General features: G+C 37.6%; 1 protein-coding gene across 7 annotated transcripts in view; it reads left to right on the top strand.

Annotated features, from left to right (window-relative positions):
* Window positions 1-26,299, top strand: part of LOC125771938 (uncharacterized) — a 162,316-nt gene that overhangs the window by 40,760 nt on the left and 95,257 nt on the right. For 6 of the 7 annotated variants that reach the window (XM_049443136.1, XM_049443142.1, XM_049443135.1 and 3 more), the window contains exon 3: window positions 11,823-11,948. The exons of the other annotated variant lie outside the window; for it this stretch is intronic. The gene's annotated coding sequence lies outside the window, so the exon portion shown is untranslated. The remainder of the gene's footprint in view (window positions 1-11,822; window positions 11,949-26,299) is intronic. 7 annotated transcript variants of the gene reach the window in all.

Here is a 26,299-nt window from a genome sequence, read left to right as displayed (position 1 = left end):
CCCACACACATAGTGGTTGTGGTTTTTCTTTTGTGCTGTGCAAATGCAACTCATACCAATATGCTACCGTTTCGTACAATCTTTCGCGGAACTCGTGCAGCAAACTCCGTAACTTGCTCGTTGCTGGTATGTCCGTATGATAAATGTATGGTTTTATGAAAATGAGCATACCATCCAACCTATTGCGTTGTGTCTTATGAAGCTGGCACATTTTTGGTACGCGCCCTGGCAGGGTTTGAGTTGAATGGAGCACGGTTTAAGTCATCGAAAACGTTTCCAGCGTATTCTGGCGATGCTGCAACGAAATGACTTCACCTTGGAAGTGTTCCGTTTTTTTTTTTGAGCCAAAATTTCCAAAATTCTGCTTCGTTGTCTTTGCTAGCGACAGAAGCATAAAGTGCACTCAGTTCAAGGAATGCTGCATTTTATTACCAGCAACTACCAAGGCCACTCGTGCCACTCGTGGATGCTGCAAAAGTTCGTAGAGAAACCTTTTGATGCATTAAATTTTATGGTCACACGGAAACGGTCACTAACGGGTAGCTTTTCCTCTGTGCTTGCTTGCTTTTCCACCTCCCAAACCCAGCTTTTGAGCGAGAGATAGGAATTTTCGACGCACGGTTAGGACAATCGCTTAAAACCGGAACCGGATTTGGACAAAGTTTTAAAACATAGCCAAACCGCACACGCCTTTTCGTACCGAAGTTGGTGCTGGACGTTCGAAGCGAGTTTATATCGTGAAGCAAAAGCTGTTGGCAAGCAGTTGAATGTATTTTGTTTCGATTTTTTACACTTTTTCGTTAAGGCGGCTCATCGCTCTTGGCGAAGTGATTATCTGCTGTAAGAGTTCGAGAAAAATTGAATGAAAAATAGATCGAATTGAAATCGCCCTTTTTTATCCATCATACTTTCAAAAATGTTCCATTAAAAAAGAAAAGGAGGTTAAATAGTTTAACCTAGTTAGAATGAAAAAAAAACTCTTACTCCTGCCACAAATCCATAAAAATCTACGGTTGGTCAATGTTAATGGTATTTATTTCGGAAAGTTTTTCAGCTTTATTATAAGCCAAAAAAAGACTCATAATACTCACATACAATACCAACTATTACCCTTTTTTCTTCTTATCTCTCTATTTACACAATCCTTCACAAAGAATAGTAGCGATTGTGCTGTATTTCTTGCCCCCCTCATCCTTTTAATAACCTCAAAAAGTCCGATAGGAAGAATAAACTAAGTTTCGGAAAACATTGTGATCTTTCACGGTGTCAAAGCTATTTTCTGCGGGCTTCTTAATAAGATGTGAACCAGAAAAGGAAAGTACCAACTAACGCAGAGCGAATTCGTAAGATGCACAGCAACACAGAAACATAAAAACGGATGACAGCGCAGAACGGTGCAGCGTAAGTGAAAAAGTATCATCTGACGTTGACGGAAAAGTTTCCTTCGGCGTACCATCACCCAACGGCTAACGTTTGAGTCATTCGTTTCGGGCATTTTGTGGAAGGAGAAGGACAGCTATTTTTTTGTTTTTTTTTTTGGGGAAAGTTTCCCGTTCCCGGATAAAGTTGCACCTATTTTCGGGGTACCATTCGATGCCATTACGCTGGTTTCGGGTTGAAAGTTTGCGAAACAATTTAATTCCGAATGAAATACAACAAGTAGAGTGTAGAGTGTTTTGTGCTTTGTAGTGGCATGTGTAGTGTGATGTATTTTCTTTGTTTTTGTCATTTAAGTAGGATTCAATAGAGAGTCAATTATTTGAATTGACTAGAAAGTATGGGAAAATGCTTGTTCTTATTTCCATTCAAATGGAATTGATGGATTGGAATAAATGGATTCAATGCTTCAAATGGAATGTACTTCGAAGTAGCTTACATTTTATACTTAGTTTTGTTTTTGATAATCAAATACTTTTATAAATAATTCATTACGTTAAATGTGCGGAAAATAATATTTTCATTGGTACAGTAATCATTATGTTATCAGATTTATGAATAATATTCTTCCATGCTAATTTTTAATTAAATATGATGATTTTAAATTTCTAAGAAATGTAATTACCTGCAGGTGAAATTTGGCATATGAAAAATATTGACTTTATGTAAAATGACACTCTGACCTTTTCTGCTATGTATGCTATTATCCTAACTACCACCACACCTGTCTACTGTAGAGATGAGAATTACAACTCTTTTTAGTGAGTCAACTCAGAGTGAATGAGTCGTTATTAGGTATCAGCTCGTTTAACGACTCATTTCGGAGTCACAAAAAAACGGCACAAACGCATAGAAGGACTAGGAGGGTTAAGACCTTATACAATTTTCAGTTTTTTTGATTTTTTGATTAATTTTCACTCTTTTTGTTTATTTAAAGCATTACTTGAGTGAAAAGAAACACATTGTAACCGATTGGCATTAAAATAAAACAATTTAATTTTTTTTGCAAAATTTCTCAAAAAAAACGTAAGGGGTAAGCCTTATAAAATTTTCGAATTGAAAATTTTTTGTAATTTTTTTTCTGATTTTTTATTCTTTATTTAACTTAAAGCATTATTTGAGTGAAAAGAAACATATTGCAACAAATTCGCATTAAAATATATCACATTTATAAATTTTGCTACATTGCCTAAAAATGAGGAAAATTTTACATTTTCTCAAACAGGGTATGGAACTTGGTTCCTCGTATAACTTCTGGCACAGACATCTGAGGGCATGGCCGTCCAAGAAGAAAATTTAGCCATTGGTGTCATCTATCGATCACAGGTTAAAGATTGGCGATCTGTTGGATACCGACCGAGTTATAGACAAAACTTGGTGCAAAAATGAGTAAAATTTTACATTTTCTCAAACAGGGTATGGAACTTGGTTCCTCGAATAACTTTCGACACGAACATCTGAGAGCATGGCCGTCCAAGAAGAAAATGTAGCCATTGGTGTCATCTATCGACCACAGGTTAAAAATTGGCGATCCGTTGGATACCGACAGAGTTATAGGCAAAAATTGGTGCAAAAATGAACCTTTTGAAATTTTCAAATTTTTATATTTTTTTATTTTTTTCTGATTTTTTATACTTTTTTTAATTTAAAGCATTATTCGAGTGAAAAGAAACTTATTTGAACCAATTGGCATTAAAATAAATCAATTTAATTTTTTTTGCAAAATTTCTCAAAAAAACGTAAGGGGTAAGCCTTATAAAATTTTCGAGTTGAAATTTTTTTAAAAATTTTTCCCGCTTTTTTATTCTTTTTTTAATCTAACGCATTATTTGAGTGAAAAGAAACTTTTTTCAACCAGTTGGCATTAAAATTCATCAATTTTTATTTTTTTTTTCAAAATTACTCAAGAAAAGGTAAGGCTATAGCCTTAGTAAATTTTCAAATTTATAGATTTTTTTTTATACAGAGCGAGCAGTATATTCCTTTGACTAGTTTGGGTATTGTACACATGTATTCCGTTTTAACTCATGTGTTTCAAGCGTTTCGTTTCAACTCATTTTTGTTTCAACTCGCGTATTTACTCTTTTTGCGACTCGACTCACCACGGCTACATGCTTACAGTCATGAGTGAGTAAGTGAAAAAAGAGTCACTAAAACTCCTCGCGGTGAGTGAACGAAACTCGTTCAATACAACGTTTCAACTCACTTTCTCACTCTTACTCACTTTGCACATCTCTAGTCTACTGTCTTCAGTTTCGGGTTAGAGTTAAGTGAACACTTGAGCTTTATGTTATTCAAAAGAATGTGCAACCATGCAACCAACTTGCTCAGGGTCATACTAATGCCATTCTAATCGAAGGCTATTAATTAACAGCATTTTGCAACAAATAAATATCGATCATTAATTTTCTGTAACGCAAAACGCTATCCACACAATAGAGGAACCTCTTGTAAAATTAATAATTGAGTATTTTGTATATTTTTGTTCCTTATTCTGTAAATCCTTTGGGACCCGCTATATAGCACTTCATTAGAACAGTAAAGATTACTTTTAAGTTGAATCGATATTGTTAAATTCTGAGATGATGCGTAGAAATAAGTAATGATTTGAAAATTTCTCCTATAGTTTCTCTAATCAATCGACTTTGTATAATATTTCTCAATGAGACAACTTTTCTTGTTGGTAAATGTCAATTGTTTTTTCATTCAAATTTACTTCAAAATTTCTAATTGACTTTATAGCTGTCGCTCGCCTAGCAGTAAGGCTCTGCCTAGTTTCAGTCGTGAATATCTAATAAAATATCTAATAAAACTAGACATGACATCAACATTTCCTAGTTTGTAGCACCTCAAAAATAAATATTCAATCGACGACCTTCGGTTAAATAAATTAAATACTGAAGAGTTTCGTATATGTGACCACTCACACAATTTGCTGATATTGTCCAATATACTTAAAGGACATCCATCTTTTTACGTTCCTTAATAGCTTTCTTTAGTACGTCACAATTCTTAGCTTTCATTTTCAGTTTTCTTTTGTGACAGAAACTCATTTCGTAAGAAAACAAATCTACTTAATAACAGGGACACATTTTCCACGAAGAAAAGCTTTCATTTTTCGTTAGAAGTTCAGACACGTCAGTCCTGCCCACGGAACCAATCTAGCGACCATTTTGTTCTGCACGTCATTATTCAAAAAGGGACCATATACACACACCCATCGGTATGCGAAACATGCGAGCGACCATCATTTAACTTCCCTGCCCAAAAACCAGTCATGAGTCCGAGGCGTGCTAATCAATTTTGTCCAAACAGTCATCTATTTGGTGCCGCAGTTTAATCATCTCCTTGCGAGAAGGGCAACGTCACACGCGACCACTTGTCCGTGCGAGGTAAAACGAAGAAGAGAACCAAAAAAAAACGAAAAACTATGTCAACGTCGTTCTAACTCAGTGGTCCAGCGTATGCAAAACGAGACCGGTGACAAAGGAAATGGGAAAGAAAGGATTAGTTTAAATAGCTGCGGTAGAAACTTTGGAACGGTAGAAAAGGAGTGAGAGTTAATTTCAACGAATTAAACACTTGACCTGATTTTATAATTACACACCTACCTGGTTGAAGCTTTGCTCATGGAATGAACAACGTACAACTGCAGACGGACAGTTGCATGTATCCTGCAGGAGCTTAAAATGTAAATATACTACCAGTGCGAGTAGTATACCCTACTCGAGCACTAGTGCTATCGAAGCTGAAAACAAAAAGGGAACAAAATAAACCGTCCAACACGAAACGAGTCAAGAAATAACGAATACGGCATACGTTTGGAACGACGCGACACGGCGCAGCCCAAAAGGAATTCCCTGCTGGCGATTAATTTCGGAAAAAGCTATGGCCAACTTTCGTAATTTACCTTCAACAAACCAACAGTAGGTACTTCACTTGCGAAAAGTCACCTAGGCGGAGAAAAAGACAAACAAAACCATTTCATTTTCCTAGCACAGCATTTCCCAAAAACAGTCCGCTTCGCTTTGCTAGTTGTGAAGGGAGTTGCAGTATCATTTGTGCAGGAAGGAATGTGTCGTACCCTTTTTATTCTCCTTCTTAAAACCACTCTCGTGCCGCTCTTTATCCGCTGCGAGGTCATGCTACAAACATCCCAAGGCACAAACCTAAGCACAGCACACATGTGTGGAAAAATGGCGCGGGAAAAACAACACGACATCTTCGGAAGTAGCGTGGTAAAATTACAGTGACCGAGTCGGGAAATTCGTGTCATGTTTCTCGTACATAAACAAACGCACACTTACACACACACACAATCACACCCATGTTAAGAGTGTCTTTTAACGATCGACTGTGTGTAAGTTTGTGTCCCAGTTGAGCACGTATCCGTAGCACAAAGCATGCTACAAACTACTCGGGACACTTTTCCTCGCTGTGTACTGTGACTCGATTAAATGTTTCTCATTTTCACGGTGTCACGGAGGCAAAAATTAAATAAACCAACTGCAACTCGGCAAACCACCGTGGTGCCGGAATCGGTGGAACGAAAGCACCAACAGTGCCAGATGAATGAAATGACGAAATTTCACCAAACCGAACAACGGAGCAAAGTTTTCCATCCATACAATACGCAATGAGCATACATGATGTTTTTTTTCTCCTCTCTGTACTGCAGAAAGGAAGAATACATGCTTCTTAACCTTCGTTTTATGTTTCCAAGAGTGTGTTTTTGTGTGTATTTTTGAGCGCACACACACACATATTTATTTTTCATCCCTTTTTCTCCATCCCCACGATCGGTTTGGCCTTGCAACAGCAGAAAAAAGCGGACCCTTGCTGACAATAACACATTTTCATTTTGTCCTCCTCTTGCTACCCTCAACTACTCGTGGCTTTGCATTCGTCATGCGAAAAGTTTTTTCTTAATCTTCTCTCTCTCTCTCTCTTTTTATCTTCACTTAGCACAGCTAAGTAAGCTTTTGGGTGGATATTTTTTTATTTTACTGTTTTTTTTTCTTATAGCTTCCACTGTTTACCGTTTTTCATTCGCAAGGACGAGAAAATCCGATGGTGTGCCTAAGTGGCAAAGAATGCGAAATGCGTTTCGGATGGGTAGGAAAAGATGGAAGGGAAGTGGCACCATTTGTTTGCAGGATGCAGTTCTGCAGGACTTGATGTTCTGATGGTTGCTTTTGTTCTTTTACCCATTGCCTTGACATTGGCACAGGTCAGTCAGTCAATGGGACAAAGGTTGTGTTTGAAGGTGACACATTTGTGCAGGGGTTATGCAAGAGTGATGATATTTTTTTGAGTGTAAGTGACTTTTTTTTATTTAAAACAACAAACGATTTTCAAACATTTTCTAGCAATATATTTTTATATTAATCTTTGAAAAACGGAATGGCCGTATTTATGTGATTTGAAACATTAATATATGAACGGAAGAAACTAAATTTGTAGCCACTAAGATGGCCTCAACAAAGAGCCTTCTGTTATATCTTTCTTTTATAATTTTTTAGTGCAGTAACCGTCCGTTTAACTTTTGACAATAGTACCGACATCATGAGACTATTTTAGGAATTGTAAAAATTATAAAATAGTTAAAAATCTTCTCAATTTAAAATCGTTAAAATGTCGTTCTACACTAAAACCGCTAATAAAAGGAGATTGATTTATTCCTCATCTTAAGAAAGATCAAGTTAGAGATCTATTAGATCTTTATGGCCACCTGATAAGTGCAGTTGACATTCACTTTACGGGATTCGTTGCATTTGACTGTTCGCGTAAGGCACACGAGCGTCCGTGGCTACTACTATTTTATATAAGTGATTACTAATACACATCTCTGTGCACGCTTTAGTTTTTTTTTATTAACCCGTGAGGAAAACCTTGCATAAGGACATACTATACGGTGCAATTCGAAGACGGGGTCTCCCCAAGAGTATTGCCGAATTGTCACTGGCTAAAATCACATTTTAAGAGTGTTGGTATAAGACACGTCTAGGCGCCACATTATGGCATCCTGGTTAGGGCGTCTGGCTTGAAGTTTACGATCACTATCGTTTGATGTTTGAGCTAATGAGACTCGAGTTACTTTGGGATTGCAGAGACTGAGGGCAGGCCTCAGTACCTTCCCTTTCGACCCGTATACGTCGCTACTGCAGATGAACCATACTGTACCAGTCATCACTGCTGGAAATTACGATCACATTCGTTATAGTAACCCCGAATTAACTTCTCCTCTTAAGCGATCATGAACAGCAATGAATTGTTGACAGTCGAAGAAGACGGACGTTGGAGTCTTACGTACATCTGGACTCTCAGGGCACTGTGACTCCCAGATAAGGTACATATTCACGAGGTAAAACTTCAAGATGCCGTGGACATTTCCGTGAAATTTGGATTGAAGTGTTGACTACTATTTTAATGAGCACTAGATTTTCATATAATAAATACTCATATAAAAAGAAAAACAAACGAATTTCTCTTCTTAATGACAGAAGGTCTAAAACTGTAGAAATACAAAACTTGATCCGAATGATCGGTTCTTTAGTTTAACTTTTCTGGACTCTCTTTTGTTCATTGAATGATGTGATTTTATGGGACCAAACACGAGTGTGTGAATGACAGCCTTATCATTAGTTGAATTGCCTTTAATAGAAGCTTTAACTCCTCATTTTATTAAGCTTCTGCTATAGAATCTATTCAAGATCCAATTTTAGTTGATACGAAGCGTTTAAGTTACATTTAATCTAAAAATTTTGTATGCAATGAAACTACATTGTTTAAAATCATTTGTTTATCTTAATTTCAGTCTATTCGTTATGATTGCTTAAATCATAAATTCAATGGGTTTCATAAATCGTAACTTGGCTATATTGATGTTTTGGCTCAAGTTTTCTGTATTAAAGTATTTAATTTAGATCAGATTTTCAACATCTTCCATGAAAAGATAAATGCTAGAAGAAAGCTTATTCCTTTTACATTTCTTTAGAGTGCTCTTGTTGACGATTTTTTGTTTAACTATTTAAGATGCTGCCGAATGGCTAGAGGATTCCAAAAAAAAAGGAAAGAACCGCCACCATTTTGACCTTTCAAGGAGGTGAACATTTTCTTTCGTTTTTCATTGTGTTCATTTATTTAAACAAAAACGCTCCCACGGTTGCACGGTTACTTTCCGGTGTTTGTTTTTTTTGTTGTTGCCAGAGCTTAAATGTACAGTTTCTTATCGAAACCGTAAAATCACCACCGACTGTTTTTCATACACAAGAAAGGTGGAAATGTTAAAAAGCACCACACCCTAAACCATTCGCCCCAAAACAGTTCTTTCCCCATTTTACAACCATTTGGAGACGACGTTTTCACGGTGCCTTCTGGTCCTTTTCGACCCTTGGAAACGTCGACGTTCCGACGTTCGCTCCAACGGTAGTGTGTTGTCATACAAGAAAATGGAAACCATTCCCTAAATCGTCTGTTCATACAGTGCCAATCGCTGTAAACTTCATTTTCGGTGTCCCACTGGGTCCCATCAGATGTAGCTGGATGTGTTTTTTTATATTCTTCTTTTTTGTTCCGCGATTGAAATTCAACCCAACCGCAGCAGCATCACCTCACAACAAAGCACACATTGAACACATTTGCTACGGGCTGCGAAAGCTTAGTCCTCCTGTGGGATATGGAGACCCTTTTTCGAAAAATGTTTATAGCTTCCGAAATCTAACAGGATAGTTTGCCTGTTCACCATCCAGAACAGCCATTTACAACCATCAAAGCAGATGAGATTTGTACACAGCAGGGTCACAGTTTGGTCAGAGATGATCGTTTCCTATTATCTGCTGGGTTACAACGAGTTCCCAAACATAATGGCCTGTCAGCAGGTGTGCGGCTTGTTAAGCAACGGGAAAAATAGTACATCAAACCCGGTCTTCTTTAGTGAACCAAAGCGTACCCATTTAATTAGATTCCATTCGATATAGTTTTACCGATACGTTTCCAATTTAGAAACTCAATATTGCTCATTACAACTGAAACAGGGAACTAATTACTAACGGAGCTACAAAAAACACACACACACACTCATACAATTAAAACTTGGTTCTTTTCCCAGGCTACAGCTTGCTCGAAAATTCACAGACACAGGCGGAAACAAACATAATCGGGTTTTACTTTCATGGTGAAGGTACCATTGCTTCCACGTTGATTTCCAATCTATTTCAACTTTATTTTCGAGCAATCGAAGTAGAAATCGAAGATGAAAGCAAAAAAAAACGAAAACATTACTACTGCCAGCATCTGTTTCGATCGATGCAATAACTTCACTAAGCTCATTATCGAAACTACTAACTTTCCAACCATCTTACCAATGAATGGGAAGGCGCAAATAAATAAATGATGATGAAAATGCACTCCCACTCTCATCTTCCCTTCCTAGTGTTGCACAACCATTTGCAAAACTGGTGTCGATAAAAATGTGCTTTACTTGTCTCACTTCTTCCCTACCACGAGGAGATTATGAGATAGAAATCGTAATAGCTTTTGGTTTTAAATCCTATCCATCAACGGTAGCGATGGAATGCTGAATGTTCTGATGTATTAAACAAAAAAAAAGTTTGAACCAGAACCACACATTCAAGCACTCGTTACAACTCTTCCTTCGAAGGTAACCGAGGGCGTGAGATTGGGAAAACTATCCGGAAAACACATTAATTCACCACCAAAACCAACCACCAACACTGCACGGTGTCTCCGTGTGTCTTTGGCCACAGCCAACGGCGGTTATTCCACTATTCCATTCGCTTCTGCAGTTATGGGTTTTCCGTTCGGTTCAGGATTTAATTCATCCGGGTCGATGTTCGTAGTGACGAGATGGCGGCACGAGGAAAGACTCTGATGTGTTCCATGGCACTACTTTGCTACATGGAAAGAAAGTTTTGTGCCGCACGCTAAATGAAGGAACTGATAGGAGCTGTTACCACTTTGGGAGTGTTGAATGGAGGCGCGAAATAGACATCGTTCTGGGTTTGTGAAACTTATGTGTTCGCTTCGTGTGTGTGTTGTAATGTGTTAGGTTGTATAAAAAATTCATGTGAAAAAAATTTCTGTATCTCATGAGTTAACAAATTAGTTTTGAATATTTCTCTATTGCACTTTAGCGTATATCAATTCTTCAACCATAAATATTTGGAATTCTTATTCAATAATGTACACATGATACAGTGACATGGGAATTGGACCATTCATGAATAGTAGTATTTATCTCAATAAAATGAACTATACGGTTTAATATTAGGTCTAAAATTCTTCAGCTTCGCTGTCTATCTCATCAATTTTCACGTCAGTTGCTCCATCCAAGGCATTTGAAATTCGCGTTTTCCTTAACGACTTCTCTGTGATATCCTACTTTATGTAACTCTAAGCATTTAGGACCAAATTGCAGACTTACGTGATCGTTAGTCTTCTGAATCTTCCTGTTGTAAGACTCTAAGCAGCAGAATTGCTTCTTCCGAATTGCTTGCTTGAAAGTTTTGTTGATGGAGATGCCTTCTGTGAAACCGTGCTAAGTTCGGCATTTAGTGCTCTGGCAGTATTTCATCATAATTTAATTTGAAAAAAAAATGAGCTCATTACACTCGATAAAATATATCCATGAACATTTTAACAAATGAGTACAAACCGAGCAGTTTACAAACAGGTTTTTACAACTCGTAAATCATTGTAAAAAAATTTACAGATACATAAAAGAAACGAAAAATGGTTTAGAATGAACGTCCAGACTAGTTTCAATTAATTTTAATACTCCAAAGTAATTATATTTTTTTTATAAACTCTTCTTTCGTACACTTTGAAGAATCTTACACGTTTATAAAATTGTGGTAAAATGTAAAATGATAAATGTTTTCAAAAGAGAATTAATACATTTATATTGAGAAGGGATCTTTTATACTCCATTATAAAGTGTCAAAGTGTAATAATCCAAAATACTTATTTCATTCTTCTGCAAACAGGATAATTCCCCGAAAAAATTACATCCAGATTTTTACCACCGATTTAGATACAAATCAAAACCCTGTTATTTTATTAAAAAATAATATCACGTCTATGCTCGTAAATTTCAACTACTTTTGAAGACACTTTCAACATCATCTTTTATAAATCATCATTTCTTTGTAGAAGTTACGACCAAACGGCTTTACAAAAGAAGAAATTTATCGATTCCCTCGATTCAGAGGACGTTCCTAACGCAGCACAACCCCAAATGCGAATAGATAATGCGTTTGTTTTATCGCAACCATTGTGCCATCATTTCATTTCTTGCTTCATTTCCATGCAATACTAACATTTACTTATCGGTCTATATGCTTCCTTCTCGTGCTTCGTTACAGACTGTTCATCATTAAAATTAATGCCCACAAACTAAACGAGCCGGCACCGCTGGGCATCGGGGGTTCAATTCCCATCCGGATCATCACGTAGCATTACGGAAACCGTCACGTTCGCCTCGTGTGTGGGTAAGAAACTTTTCCCCCGTTTTACGCTTCCCTTGTTTTCCACCGTCTTCCCGAAACTGCCACGATCGATCGATCGATCGTTATACCGCATGTGGGAACCATTAAAAGCCATTGCGTCGTGGCCCACAGGCACGGTAAGAAAAAAAAAACGGAAAAAATTCCACCAACCATGAATAGATTCATGACTTCTTTCGACTTCTGTTCGAGCATATCGTTAGTTAGGGCGAGCAGATTATTTCAAGGATTTCCTTCCCATTGTCGTCTGGTTCGCTGGTGTTACACCGGGAGATGTTACTGCGAAAGTTCCAGTGGGAACGATCTGTTCTAATTGCATTTTTGGTTCAAGCGACGAGAAACTTCTGCATCCTCTGTGTGTGACCGTTTTGTGTTTGCCCCGTGGCTGTTAGTTCGTTAAGATGTGTTCATTTAAGGCAGTCGTCAAACATTTCCACGAACACCAGCAGATTGGTGGAAAGTTTTCCAACCGAAACGTAACAGAAACGGAAGTGAGAAAATGAGCAAAAATTATCAAACTCATTTCCCAAAAAATATTAATCGCTCCGATAATTACAATATTCCTTGAATATTTCCCTACCGTTTCTCTTTGCTAGTAGTAACAAGAATTGATTAGGGTGTAACATTTTGGAAGGTTTTGTCTTCGATTTGAGGTCAGTATAAGTGTACCGATAAAGTGTACTAAGAAAGGTAACCCCGAATATCATTTTTAGAAAACTAAAACCGAATTATATTTAACCTCTACTCCTAAAAAAAAGTCAGCAATATTTAGCTCAAAAATTCCGTTTACCAACAGTCACCAAACTCATCAACCTACTGTCAACAAAAGCGCCCATCGAATGATTCGAAACAGCAGCGTTCGCACTTTTTGACTTAATGTGATTAAACACTTTAAATTAAGCTCCACGCCATCACTGGATGTCGCGACAAATCGCACCAAATCGCTTCCCATTTCCGGACGGCCACCAATACGGCGCGCACCACATCCGCGAAAAGTTCCACGCCACCGACCGGTGTTGTGGAACCGTGTGGAACAGTGTGGCATATTTTAATCCCTTTGGAAATCCACACAAATCCCGCACGTAGCCACACGGGGTTTGGCATTGTGGCAGGGACAAACGGCTGCGAATGAAGCCCCGTGTCATTTGGGGCTGAGCGATCGTGGCAAAGGTTTTCCACAACTGGTGACTGGTGACGATGAAGAAGCTCTTGTTGATGATTTTAATTGATTTTGAAACTGTTTTTGGGGGCACCCTTCAGTGAGCACACAATTCAAACCAACCTGTATGACTTGATAATGATATTCGCTTTTGAAGGACAATGCTGTTGAAAGCCACCCATTTCTAACGAACTGAATCGTAGCTGAATGGGAACGAACGGGGATAATTAAATTAAGCAACAATCGGCAAGATGTTGATATTTTGCAAGAGATATCATTTTTTTTTTCTTTTTTTTGTTTTTGTGTAATTAAAATACAATGGAAAAAACACTGTTTGTAGAGACTTATTGGAAAGTATTTTAACGATTTTTTTTTTGTCTTTTTAGTAGCCATTTTGTGTGCAAACAGCAAACAGACGATTCTAGACGATATTGTCAATCATTAGCTGAGAATGTCAACAAAAACGTTTTGTTTTCCAAAAAATCACAAACTAACGAGCAAAAATGTTTTTCTTTTCCTTACTTTGCTCTGTAAATTAATGAGTTCATTATAACATAAAACAAACGATTTCAACGAATCGAATGAATTGAAATAAAAAAATTTCAACTGGGATACAAATTCTACCAATACTGAGATTTATATTGCTGTGAAGATATTTGGAAAAGAAAAAATATTCCTCTTAAACTTATTTTATTTTTTAACAAACTTTCCACCGCTCCTGCATTGCTTTTAATTGGTGAGAGCATAAGAAATGAAAAATAAAAATGTACCTAAAGTAAACACAATTAAATCAATTATAATTAATTGGCAGATATTCCTTATGACACTATCTCTATCACCATCCAAACAAAATTAAACAAAACAAAACTTGTAACCGTAACTAGAGCACATAAAAATACCTCCATAATTTTAACACTAAGCGCCAACAACAACTTCCGTCCCCGAAATGGGGTTTGGAGGATACATTAAAAAGAAGGTACCACCATTTATTGTCCCAAAAGCGTTTCCTTTCAAGATGAAAAACATGGCTACAAAAAAATCAGTGAAAACAACAGTATAATGATGGTAATGATTTCACCCGCGACACAATCCGCTCCATCATTAGCGTCAGCGTACGGCACGCACAACAAAACGAGCACCAGACGGAACAGCAACTCGATCCTTTAATCAGACTCACCCAAAGGCGACACTTCTACTGCTACATCTGTGCCAAATGAAAACGACAAACCTTCGTCATTCGTTCAACATTTTGTGCCTGCCAAACGGCTGACGATGGTCAAGGCAGGCACACGGGGAAACGGGGAAAACCTTCGCTTTCTTACCACCGTTGGTGTTGTGATGGGTAAAATTATTTTCCCCATTCCCTTGCAAGCTGTTGGATTTATGGTGTGACTGACTGAGCGATAAGGAGCATTACGCACAAACGCTCCGCTGTTGCTGGAATCCATTCCAATGGCTTCCAATGGGACAAGGCATTTTCAGTTTGACGGTCACCACCAGCGTGACAATTGTTAATCATAATTATGGCACGCATAGTGAGCCAGGGATCAAAAAAGGAGTAAGGGTAATGCTCAGTCAACTGTCACATCGATGACAGCGTCTAAAACCTGTACCGTGAAGGCATGTCACTGTGTACGCGGTTAGTGTTCCACTTTTTGGGCTTCCTGTGGTTAAGGGTTTTGCCGACGCTGCCGAGTGCAAGTTTGAACGACAAGAGCTCGTTCTTGGTTTTGATGACTTTCTTTTGGGTGTGATCATTCAGAAAGGAATGGTGGTTATGATGTATTGTTTTCTGGTGCCATGATTGATGCTAGAATTCGCGCCTCAAGCGAATTGGACTGAACTTGGTTCTTTAAACTGGCAAACTTCATCTTCAATATCTAGCAGTAACTCTACTGTTAGGCCCATCATGGGAAGGTTTATTGATTGAGCCATCTGGTTCAGTAAATCTAACCTCAAAAAGTGTCAGAACTAAAAATTTACTTTCCATCCCCCTTTCTAGCCTAATCTAAATTCTTAGTTCAACCTATATTGAGAACACCATTATTCAATGTATTGCAAGTTTTCAAGGAAACGGAAAACGGTGTTTAAAAACACGGCTAATATTAACAGTACTTAGGGGTTAACTGATTATGAAGTTCTTGAGAAATAAATTATAATCAATTCAAAAATTGTTACAATTTCTATTAGGTAGAGCAAATATCAATAATCAATAAAAGATGATATATTAATATATCAATAATGATAATTGTTATGATTACATGCTTGGTCGAATGCTATATTCAGTCGATATTAGATGGCTCTTTTGTCTTTTGTGAAGTCTTTTTTGGTTTTCCTTGACTTTACCAGTAGTAAGATAATCTATTCCTACGTACGGATACATGGTCTGGAAGTGATTTGATATTCAGTCCGGTCGTGTAGAGACCGACAATGCTACTTTCTACTCCAACGAGTCGCTCCAACCGACAAATGTTGTAGAAAAAATTAAGAATCAAGGAATCATTGAGTTCTTGTTAATGTCAATAATTGTCTTCACCACAATAGTTATTAAGCTTTTTACTCCTAACATTTAAAATAGCTCATGTATAAACTATAAATACTATGTTTACTAAATATTCCTTGAGCTATTAATGTAATACTGTATTAATCTTCCAGATTTCATTCGAACTGCAGAAGTAAATATGAGTGCGTCAATGATAATTTCAAATTGAATTGATACTACCTAATTTAAAACATAAAAATATACTGAACAACATTCTCTTTTTTTGGGATCTAGAATTGCTTTGATTTCTTGATCTCAAGCTATTTCTGATCTTTGGAAACATAATTCTCAACCCCGCTTGACATTCACTTTGTACACGATTGTGAAAATTGCCTCCTAAAAAAAATTTTACCATTCCTTCTGCAGTAAGCTTGCTCATTACATCAAATCAATGTCAAACTGACCCACTGACAGTTTTGGCGCGGACTGCTTCCTACCATCATCCGGCAGCAGAAAACTTTGACAATAAAATTTTATGACTAATTTAAAGTTCCTCAACAACGGAATAGCAGTTGTCAAGCGCACCGGAACCAAGTAATTAAAAGTAAAGATTGAAGTCAAATCCCACGGATCCGGTTCACCTGAGGCATGGAAGCTGGCGAACAAAAGCGACCATTCGCTAGATCATTTTTGGGGAGATTCTTTTGCTGCAGTGAAGGACAAAAGAGAGCTAGAGCTAAAAGAAAGGTTCCTATCGAAGAGAATATTTTCAAACAAAAAAAATCATCTTCAATCGTTAAATCGGCCAAGCTAGTTGCCGTTCATCCGGTAAGGACAAAAAAACCGTGAATCGGTTAGTTTTGTAAAATGAGAATAAATTAAACATTTGCTTACGATCTTCTGCACAACCATCTGACACAATGAACCTCCAAATACGATGGTTTATCCACCAACTTTGCCCACTTTTAGTTCGTAACTGCAATTTTTGGCCCATCATGGCAGTTGGCAGTGAGATGAAACTACCTCAAAGTATTTCAACCGTACCGTAACCGGTAAAAGACAATGGAGAACGCTCAATTTCTGATATTGGTGGGATATTGCGAAATGATTGTCACCCTTGACGCCCTGCTACAGTGCGGCAAAGATCTTTATGTTGGAGATTGTGCACTGACACCATCAACACCATCACCACCACTAGCAGCACTACTATCACCAGCCAAAAACTAAAGCACCGTTCGTAGTGCTGTTTGAAGGGCGAAGTCCTTTAAAACTTTACACTTTTTGCTTACGACCATTACTTTCCCAGGCTGTGCCTATATCCGTGGCACTCGTAAATGGGTGGGTTGAAAATTAGAAAATTGGCTACGGCACGGATGACTCGCTTGCTACCGGACGACCAGGGGGACGGTGCCCAAGGTTGGGTAACAATTTTACACAACGATGAAATTGAACCGATAAGCGAACTTTCTGCTGAAGAGCAATTTGATGGTTTTTGGTAGGCAAGTGTGCACCCGTCAGCTGGTTCCTATCGACCCAGCACGACCCCGGAAATTGGTAGAAGAAAATTAACTTTTGCCCATCATTTTCCCCCCCCCGCAAAAACCTGGGAACTAACGGAATGGTTGTGGTGTAAAAACAGTAACGCACCAAAGAATTTACCCGTACAAGAAATTGAGTTGTAATTACGTACATTTTTAAGTTTTCGTTTCTATGTTTTTTTATTTCTCTTTCTTGTGAGCAACTTTTATGGCGCTATAAAGTACATGTTTAACAGCATTCTAGTTTGTGCACTTGCTGTAAAAAGTTTACACCATTCCATGGTATTTTCTAATGCGTATTTTGTTGTTCCCGAAAAGGTTTCTAAACTGATATTTCATCCCCCTTTCGTACGCTTCAATTCATTAGTTTGGAAATTCAATCCGATTCGTTACTCTGTGCAGAATTACCTAACCTAGGGCTGGGAAGTTACACGTGAGCAACAGCAAATTAATTCCGAAAACGAACCTACCCAATTCCCATCTGGTCCGAGCATATAACTTTCACCGTACTTTTGCTGTACGTGTGTGTTGTAATCTGACCACTGTCAAAACATCAAACGGTAAAGCTTGTACGTCAACATGGCATCCAGGAACTAGGTTCTTTTTTGTCGACTACTCGCTATGAAAGAAACTCGTCTCGGGTTCGCATGCAGTGCTACTTCTACGGATTAGCTTTATCGTAATGGAATCATGAAAATTCAAACAGTACAATGACTAGAAAGAAACCATCCGTATTTCCCGAAATACCAAATGCACGAACCTATTCGTGGTTCGGAAATTTTTCTTCTTCTCACAAGCACATACGCATCCGCACACCTTCCGTACCCATCAATCTACAGGCTGAATGGTACACGATGTTAGAAAAGTTCGTAACAGATGCGATAACGCATCAGTCCCACTGCGTACACTGCGCAAGAGACCATCTGTCTTTATTTCTGGGCCCGGAATGGATAACTTCTACCCCGCCAATTTCAGGTTGCGTGTTAAGTACAGTTTGCTGTACGAAATGCTTCATCCGATTGCTATAAAAAAACCAAAAGAAAAAACCCAGCTTCCTCTAACAAAAGGTGGAAAATGGTGTGAGCGATCGTACTGGCAAAAGCCTGTTGGAAGATTGAATGCAAATTTATGCTCCCTCAGGTAACCATTGCACGCATTCTGCTGCTCGGCCTCACTAATGCACCTGTGAACGCAATTGGTAACGCAGGAAGGGGATGAGCTCGAACGTAACGAAGATAACAAAGTGTGGAACATGACGATAAGCAATGTGCAACGCGTGTACGGGAAAAGGGATAATGTAATGAGGAGATGAATTTCTTTTCAGCATGTTTTGGGTGAAAGCGTTACAAGATATTTATCACACCAATGGAGTGGTGAACAATGGTGTGCTCAGGTGACGCAGAGTTACTTTTCTGCTTCCCGTAATATAAGTGAAACTGATTAGATGCAACTTGTTTCATTCTATATGGCTTTTATGAATGGAAATACATTGATAGTTTTATTTCAAAATAAAACATTAATTTATGTCGAATTTTCACCTTTCGAAAGTCACCTAAGACTTGAGTTTGTTTGAAAAGTTCTTAAAACACTGTTACCATAATTGTTAAGAAGGTAATATTTTCCCAAAAGTATTATAGATAATTCAAACTACTACCAATTCGTTTACTTAAACTTGCTCAGTGTTGAATATCTGTCGCGTATAACACCGAGCAAGAAACTTATAGACGAATTAAGATCCTGTGTCATGGAGCGAACTTAGTCAGTACAGAAAGTTATAAGTTCTAAGTAACTTCGAGCACCTGAAACATTTCGAAGAGCTTCTTGAAATTAAACCTATTGAACTTTCATGTATTTGCGTCACTGTTTCCATGGTTCGATTCCTTCATTCACAGTAGGATCCAATAACTGATAAGACGTTGTTCCTTATAAACGTACAGTGAAATACCTTCACTTCTTGGTAGCGTATGGAAACTTTTTTCCAACATCTTCTCACAACAGTTCTGTTTCGTCGGAATTGCCAAGAGGGGTATTATGGCACTGGTAGTGACATGAGTTATGCGTTTGTGTTGTATGCAGCCCGTCACTCAGTGGGACACTGCATGTTAGGTAAGTTAATTTATGATTGAAACTGTTGTCAATCATTTTCCTCAAATTTCTCGTCGTTTTGATTTGATTAATTCATGATTCTATTTTCCAATTCCATACAGTCCGCCAAGTCTTTAACGATACAAATTGTCCTAACTTGTTCTCTGTGGTAATAAAACATTGAAGGTTTTGAATAGCGTTTTATGGCCCTCCTTGACTTGCAAATATCAGTACCAGGATAGTCACTTCAGCGTTCAGAGAAACCGTCTGGTTGGGAATTGTTACTAAGTCCTTTCGTATGAAAGACTTGCACAACTGCCACTAAACCAATATACACAGCAATTAATTTTCTTACCTGTAATTAAATCAACAATCCTTCAATTATGTTATATTGTATGATATTGACATAAATTATTTAATTAATTTTGTTGATATAATTGGAACCCTCAAAACGATAAAATACTTATAGAAATATCACCTACCTACTATCTCTTTAGTAGTAAAAGTAAAATTTATCATCGTAACTCTAACCGGATTCATCATTTTGACTGAAATGCTTAATTTTCAGTCCCTTATGAGTAAATAGATATTCTTGGATTTTTGCAATCTTAAAATATTTAATGTTTGATTTTACCACATCTTTCCTGTTCCATCTTACTCCAAAAACATTGAATTATATTCGAACTTTTTAAAATTGTTTTTAAAGTAATTACCAATTAACTGGCTTGCGGGTTCCAGTGTTTAAGAGAATAAAATATTTAAAAATATAAATCCATACTATACGAGCAACAGATATGATATTTCCAAATCCTGTACATAAACTTATAGCTATAATAAAGTACCTAAAAATGGTTATTCAAATTAAGCTCCTTTCGTTACCAAGAAAACCTTAATTTAAACCTTAATTTGATTGAATATATTAATGTACAATTCCGCCTCCATGGAACATTCCAGCCTGCAACGAAGTTGAACAAACGTGAAATAAAACCATCGCGCTAAACAATCCAAACCCATTTTCAAACCCAAAGTAAATTAGTTCACTTCACGTGATTTATGTTGCCTCCCCGAAGCGCACACATTCGCGCCATTACTAAACAAGTGTAGGTAAACAACGCGAGCATTGCTCTCTTTGCGTCCGTTCGTACGAACACACTATTTGTTCGTCCGTTGTAAGGTGCGCATTCGATGCAATGGTTACATCCCTTGTCTTGCCCACCTTATCTCTCCCGTTCTCTTTCCCTTACGTCCTTGTTGCCTTAGGTCCTATCCGGGGTTTCGAAAGTTAAATAATCCAACAATGAGCCAGTTGAGTTTCTTGTGTTGTGTTCTGCACCCGAAGCCCGTGCCAAGTTTCTTGCGCTACCACAACCGGGATAAGCGTACCAGATGAGCACTAGCGAGTTTCATTTCGTTTTACCATGTGTAACGTTGCCGTACTGGAAAAACACTCAACAAATAGAGCTCTATGGAAGCTGGTTTGCTGGTTCCATCATTTGGACGGACCGTGGCGCAATCGAGCGAATTCGAACATTCGCGTTTGTCTGCTGTTCGCTTTCTTTTTCGATTTAGCTCGCCTTTGTTGATCTTCAGATTGTCCCACCAAGTGTGCGCGGAACTGTTTATGTGTGTATCTTTGCTTTCTTGAGCCTGTGTGTATCCTTTCTCAGTGCTAGGGAAAAGCTTTGAAGCTGCAGAAAACGGCTACGGTGTGGTATGGGTTTGAGTTTGGTGTGTCTGTCTACAGAAAGCAATAAAATAAGGCGCTTCCTGCAATGAATCTCTCATCCATTTCTTCAGCGATCAACACACCCTTCCATCCGTAGCACACCAACGATGGGATTTTGAGGATGAGCGTCTCTAGAGCGCTTCTTTTCGTTCCGATTTTTTTTTTGCTTTGTCTCAAGGCTTTCCGTACTCCATTCCATTACGTGCTTGACTGAGCAATGAGATTTTGATTGCTCAAAGTCGACAGAAGCCGCATCATCCCGTCCAGGAACAAGGGCCCGGAATCACCGGGAACGGAACTTTTCGTATTGGAAAATTTTTCCAACCTTGCCTCAATTCTAAAGCCAGACAACAGTGGCACACAGAGCTTTCGGATGGAGCAAATTGATGATATCTTCCCTGGGTAGTGGGGTGTGCCGCACAAAACGACGTTAGAACTGTGATGGGAAAAAGTTAGCATAATTTGTGTTTCACATTCAAAATTCCATCGCGCACAAGTCGTAGAAGAGATGGAATGGTACGCATGAACCATTGCTTATTTGCTTGCGAGGGTGAGTTTTTGTATGTTTACTGCAGAACTGCGGAAATATTTGATCGCACAGACGCACATGTGGGGGTGAGATATCATATTACTTTCGAAACAGGCAACTCTTGACACATGTAATAAGAAAACACGTGGCCGAATTGTTTCATTTGATATTAACGATATTGTGATCGTTTCTCTTCGCCATGAATGTCTTAAAGCAACAAATTCTTCTACTCACTTTTCAATGTATCTAAACAAAGATTATTATTCATTAACTTTTCTAATCATTAAAAAGTTGTATCGCCGTTGGTGTTGAAGTTTTTTTATGTTGTTTTCCATGGCACGTTTGGTTTTTATTCATTTCTTGTTCAAATCGACATTGTCTGTTTCAACAAAAGTTTCTACTTGCGATCTCTATGTCTACAGTAATAAAAGAGCTTTTTCTTCTGGTGAAAATCTTAAATGGACCTAACAATAGATAATTTTAGCCTTGTAATTTTTATGATGTATTTTTTTAACAATTATATTGTATTACATAAAGTTAAAAAAAACTATCTTTTTGACTAAACAACTATATTTAATTGTTGAAAAAGTAAACCTTCTCCAGAGCTATTCTATCGACGACAGCAGTGAAACATTTCTCTGTCAATACATTCGCGGAACACTAGAGGAATATAGTCTACACCCTACGGAAATAGTTATAATATCACTCATCAAATTGTTTAACTAATATTACACTTACTTAACTTGGATAAATATTTCTGTCAAATATTTTTCTTTTGTATTTTTATAAGAGAATTTCTAAACGGTAATGCAAGTATTGATATTGTACAGATTATGGATTTGAGGAAAACAGCCTGACAACAGTTATCCTGCAAGTATAGTGTACATAACATATTATCAACAAAATATGTTTAATACTAACATATCTAACATAAATTAGATACAATAATGGAAGAATAGTCTAAAATTCTAAAATAGGCTGTCTAAAATTATTTCTGAGTTGAATAATCGTTATATTAAAATCAACTTTAAACGGTTGAAAATTCAACAGTGAAAAAAAAATCTATTATGTTAATTTTGCTAGTATACTTAGCATATTTTACAGTTAACTTCAAGAATCGCCAATTTTAATTTAATTATTGATCGGAATATCGGGATGGGGATATTAAAAATATTTTTGACAGATTTTCGTAAATAGTGATAATAATGTATAAGGAAAGAGTTGCATCATATGATAAAAATGTAGGATAATACGTTTTTTTTGCTTTGTACGCTTTGTTAAAATTTTAAAGAACTTGTTCACTGTCACCGGACATCATCTTACTAAAAAAGTCTAACACGCGGTAATATTAAAAAATCAGAGGAAATATTCCAAATTTTCATTGCTAACACGTGAAACTTTCTAGGGATCTCTCCTACACCAAGCACCAATGATCGCGTTGAATCAAACATAAATTCCTAATAATAATAACTTTATAACAAACAACAAAAGGCAATATTTACTTAAAATTTAAAAAAAAAATTAAAATTAAAAACTTAAAAATTAAAATGCAGAAAAGCACATCAGTTTCATAATCATTTAATTCAAACAAGCTGCTTAACCTATAAGCAAAGAACTATATATCGGATTGCAATTCAAAAATGTTCAATCACAACCAAATGCCACACACTACGGGACACATTTTGGATCTAATCAGATAATGGAAAAGCACCCAGAAATTGAAACCAGCCCCTAGCCATTTTTTCCTTTATATTTCCCTTACCAAACGAACATAAACATGGAATCGAATACTATGTCAGTTGGAATTTGATGGATGGAACGAAACGGTTTTTGGGATTTGGTTGGATAGAAGGAAAAAATAATAATTCCATTCACCTAAGGCCACCCGACAGTTGGCTCTTATTTTGTTTTCATTTTCTTGTTTTTTTTACGTTATGTTTTTTTTTGTTGTTGGAGTTTGATCATACGAGATTTGCTTTTATGTTGCTTTTGTATGGAGGTTGAGCATTTGTTTTTTTTTTCATCCCTCCCGATCGGTGGCTACTACTCACCGGATCTCGACCCGATATCGATTCGGGGCAGCAATAACATATCTCATGTGTTCGGACCAGACAAAAGGTGTTCGTTAACCTTTCTGAACACGACGACCTGCTCGATTATTGTGCTCTTTCCCGTTTCCTCTCGTTAGCAACCCGCTTTGAGGCGCATTTTTTTTCGTTCGATCAAAATTCAAACAAAACTCAACATACGGGAGTGGAAAAAATGGCAACCTCCGGAAGCATGGTACCATCAACCAGAAGCAAAAAAATAAATAAAATGGAGAACTATAATGTACATGGTGAATCGGTTCGTTTTGCTTCTATTTCGGTGCGTAAACTCTTTAGCTATCCACTGCTGCTGGTAACCGGAAACACGTACCTGCTCTTTACTGCGGAACCGTTGCTCCACTTCCCGTTTAACGACATGCGAATAAAAACACCCATCGCCTGTTATTGCACCGTCAGGTGAAACATTGTGGCTGGCATATGAACATGTTTTGCATTCGGAAAATGGAAAGCATAAAAAAGAAAATATTAAAATCATGACTGGGAAAGCACCATATCGGGCCACCAAACATCAGTGGCACTCTGGTGGAAGGGTTTGAAACCAGGAAACAGGAGCGCGCACACACACACATTCACGATCAAAGAAACACACATGGCCGCACAACAATTGTGAAATTCCCATGTGTTGTGTAATCCCTGTGGCATAACTTCGTTCCGCTTTTGCTACATCAAAAAAAAAAGACATACATTCACAGTGCACAACAAAAAAAGACTTAAACGTTTTCGGTTTAACACACCTTTCGTATATCCACCACCACACCCATTAACAGTTAGCATTTTGACCACCACGAGCTACATGGTTTGGTTCGTTTGATTTCATCCTGGCGTTTAAAACACCATTCGCAGCCAAAGAGGAACAAAACCTGCCCAAACAATCAGCTCCTGTGGTCGATCGTCGAGGTCAGCGCACATCTGAGCTTTGTTTTTGTATACTAGGGTAAGGGTTTTTTTCTCTTTTAAGTCTTTCCACATCACATACCGCATGGTTATCGTGTACGGTGAGCTTAACAGTAAAATATTATCGTAGAATTTGTATTTTTATTACTTTCGTTTACTGTGCTTAAGTGTAAAACGATGCCTGCGTTGAGTTTTATGCCGTTTGCGTGCTTTTCACCGTTAAATGGTTAGATGAGGTGCAAAATAAAAATGATCGCTGGTCGGTTGCACAAACGAGATGCTTTCAAAATTCAAAGTTCGTTTTAATACCTTGTACATGAATATGTTCACCTGATGTTGCGCTAGTAGTTATTGCAGTACTTTACCTTCACCAAGTGACTTAGCTTAAGTACATTGATATATTTTACTTCTTCTATGTAATCTTCGGACTGAGTACGGTGTGTATACATTTGAAAATCCTCAATATTTGTTCCAAAATTGTGTAAATGTGCCGCGTGCAAATCACCCGTTTAAGAACATTCAACAAAGACTGACGAAAGATTTTTAAAAGTGAGAGTTTTGCATATAGCTATGACGTGTGATCATTCACTACTCAGTGTTCATAATGCTTTTTGGGGTTTAAAATATGATTTAAAAAAAATTTGCCAGCTTAAACATAAATCCGTAAGAATTTAAAACATTCAATCAAATTTAAAACAAACAGATAAATCGCTTACTAAATAAAAAAACAATGTTGTACCTTTTATAGGATATCCTTTGACGTATGGGAAACGTTTGTTTTTCTTAAATTCCCAAAGCAAATAGAATCCTTAACCACGTTAGCTTTAAGCGCTTGCCATAACACTTTACGAATTTTAAAACAAAGAACCAAACTGCTCCTCCAACTCACACTTTTTCCACAACTACCATACTACCAACAGCAACACGACCGGTCCTTAGTTCGCCGAACGAAGTTCTCGGGTGGCCTGCTTGTGATTAATGATGTGTGATAAACTATCGATTTCCTTTGCCAACAGCCGGTCACTGTGCAGCTGTTGCAAATGTTGTGTACGTGCCAGCGGCCGCCAGCCTTCATGTTGCTGGTCCTTGAATCCGTGAGGGTTATTAGCCAATACTCGAATGTGGGACTGGGGGTGGAGGGAAAACCAAGTGTTAAACTGGGCACCGAGAACCGAGACCGGAACATGGAAGAAACTACCACAGGAACAGGATAACAATCATTATTGTCCGACAATGTTGGGCAAGCAATGTTTCCGACTGGTTCGAAAGGGAACGTTTCGCACGAGGTTGTGAGGAGAAGGGAAAAAAGAAGTAAAACCCGTTGACTGTCTGTAAACCTCTGTAGTGTGTTGTTTATTTAGTACATGGAGCAAAAAAACAAGATCATTAAACATTTGGTTTTCTCTAGCAAAACGATCGTAATTTTTATCAAACAAAATACTCTTTTTTCTTTTTTGTTTTGCTGTACAATTGCGTTTTCTTTAAAATACAAAAAGCTCAAGTAATATTTGAGTATTTCAAAAGTTTTAAAGTATGGGACAGTTTACTAAGATTCAAATAAACTTTAAAAATAATTAAAGTCTTAAAATAACCCCCCCCCCCCCCCCCCCCCTAAGCAATAAAACCCTATTAAATTTTATTCCACCAAAGCGTTAGAAGATAACTTAAGTTTTATGTCACATTGCTCACGTTTTATGTCACAACCCGCAAACATATGCCGTTCGGAGTTGGGAAACTGCAGACAAAGAAAAAAGCTCGTGGTTGGCTAATTTCTTAACGTTGATTTTTCGCGTACTAAATGCTGCACTTTTCAAC

The sequence above is a fragment of the Anopheles funestus genome, chromosome 3RL (assembly GCF_943734845.2).
Source record: "Anopheles funestus chromosome 3RL, idAnoFuneDA-416_04, whole genome shotgun sequence".
Classification (NCBI taxonomy): domain Eukaryota; kingdom Metazoa; phylum Arthropoda; class Insecta; order Diptera; family Culicidae; genus Anopheles; species Anopheles funestus.
The sequence above is the reverse complement of the archived record's forward strand: the minus strand, read 5'-3'. Positions and strand labels throughout refer to the sequence as shown.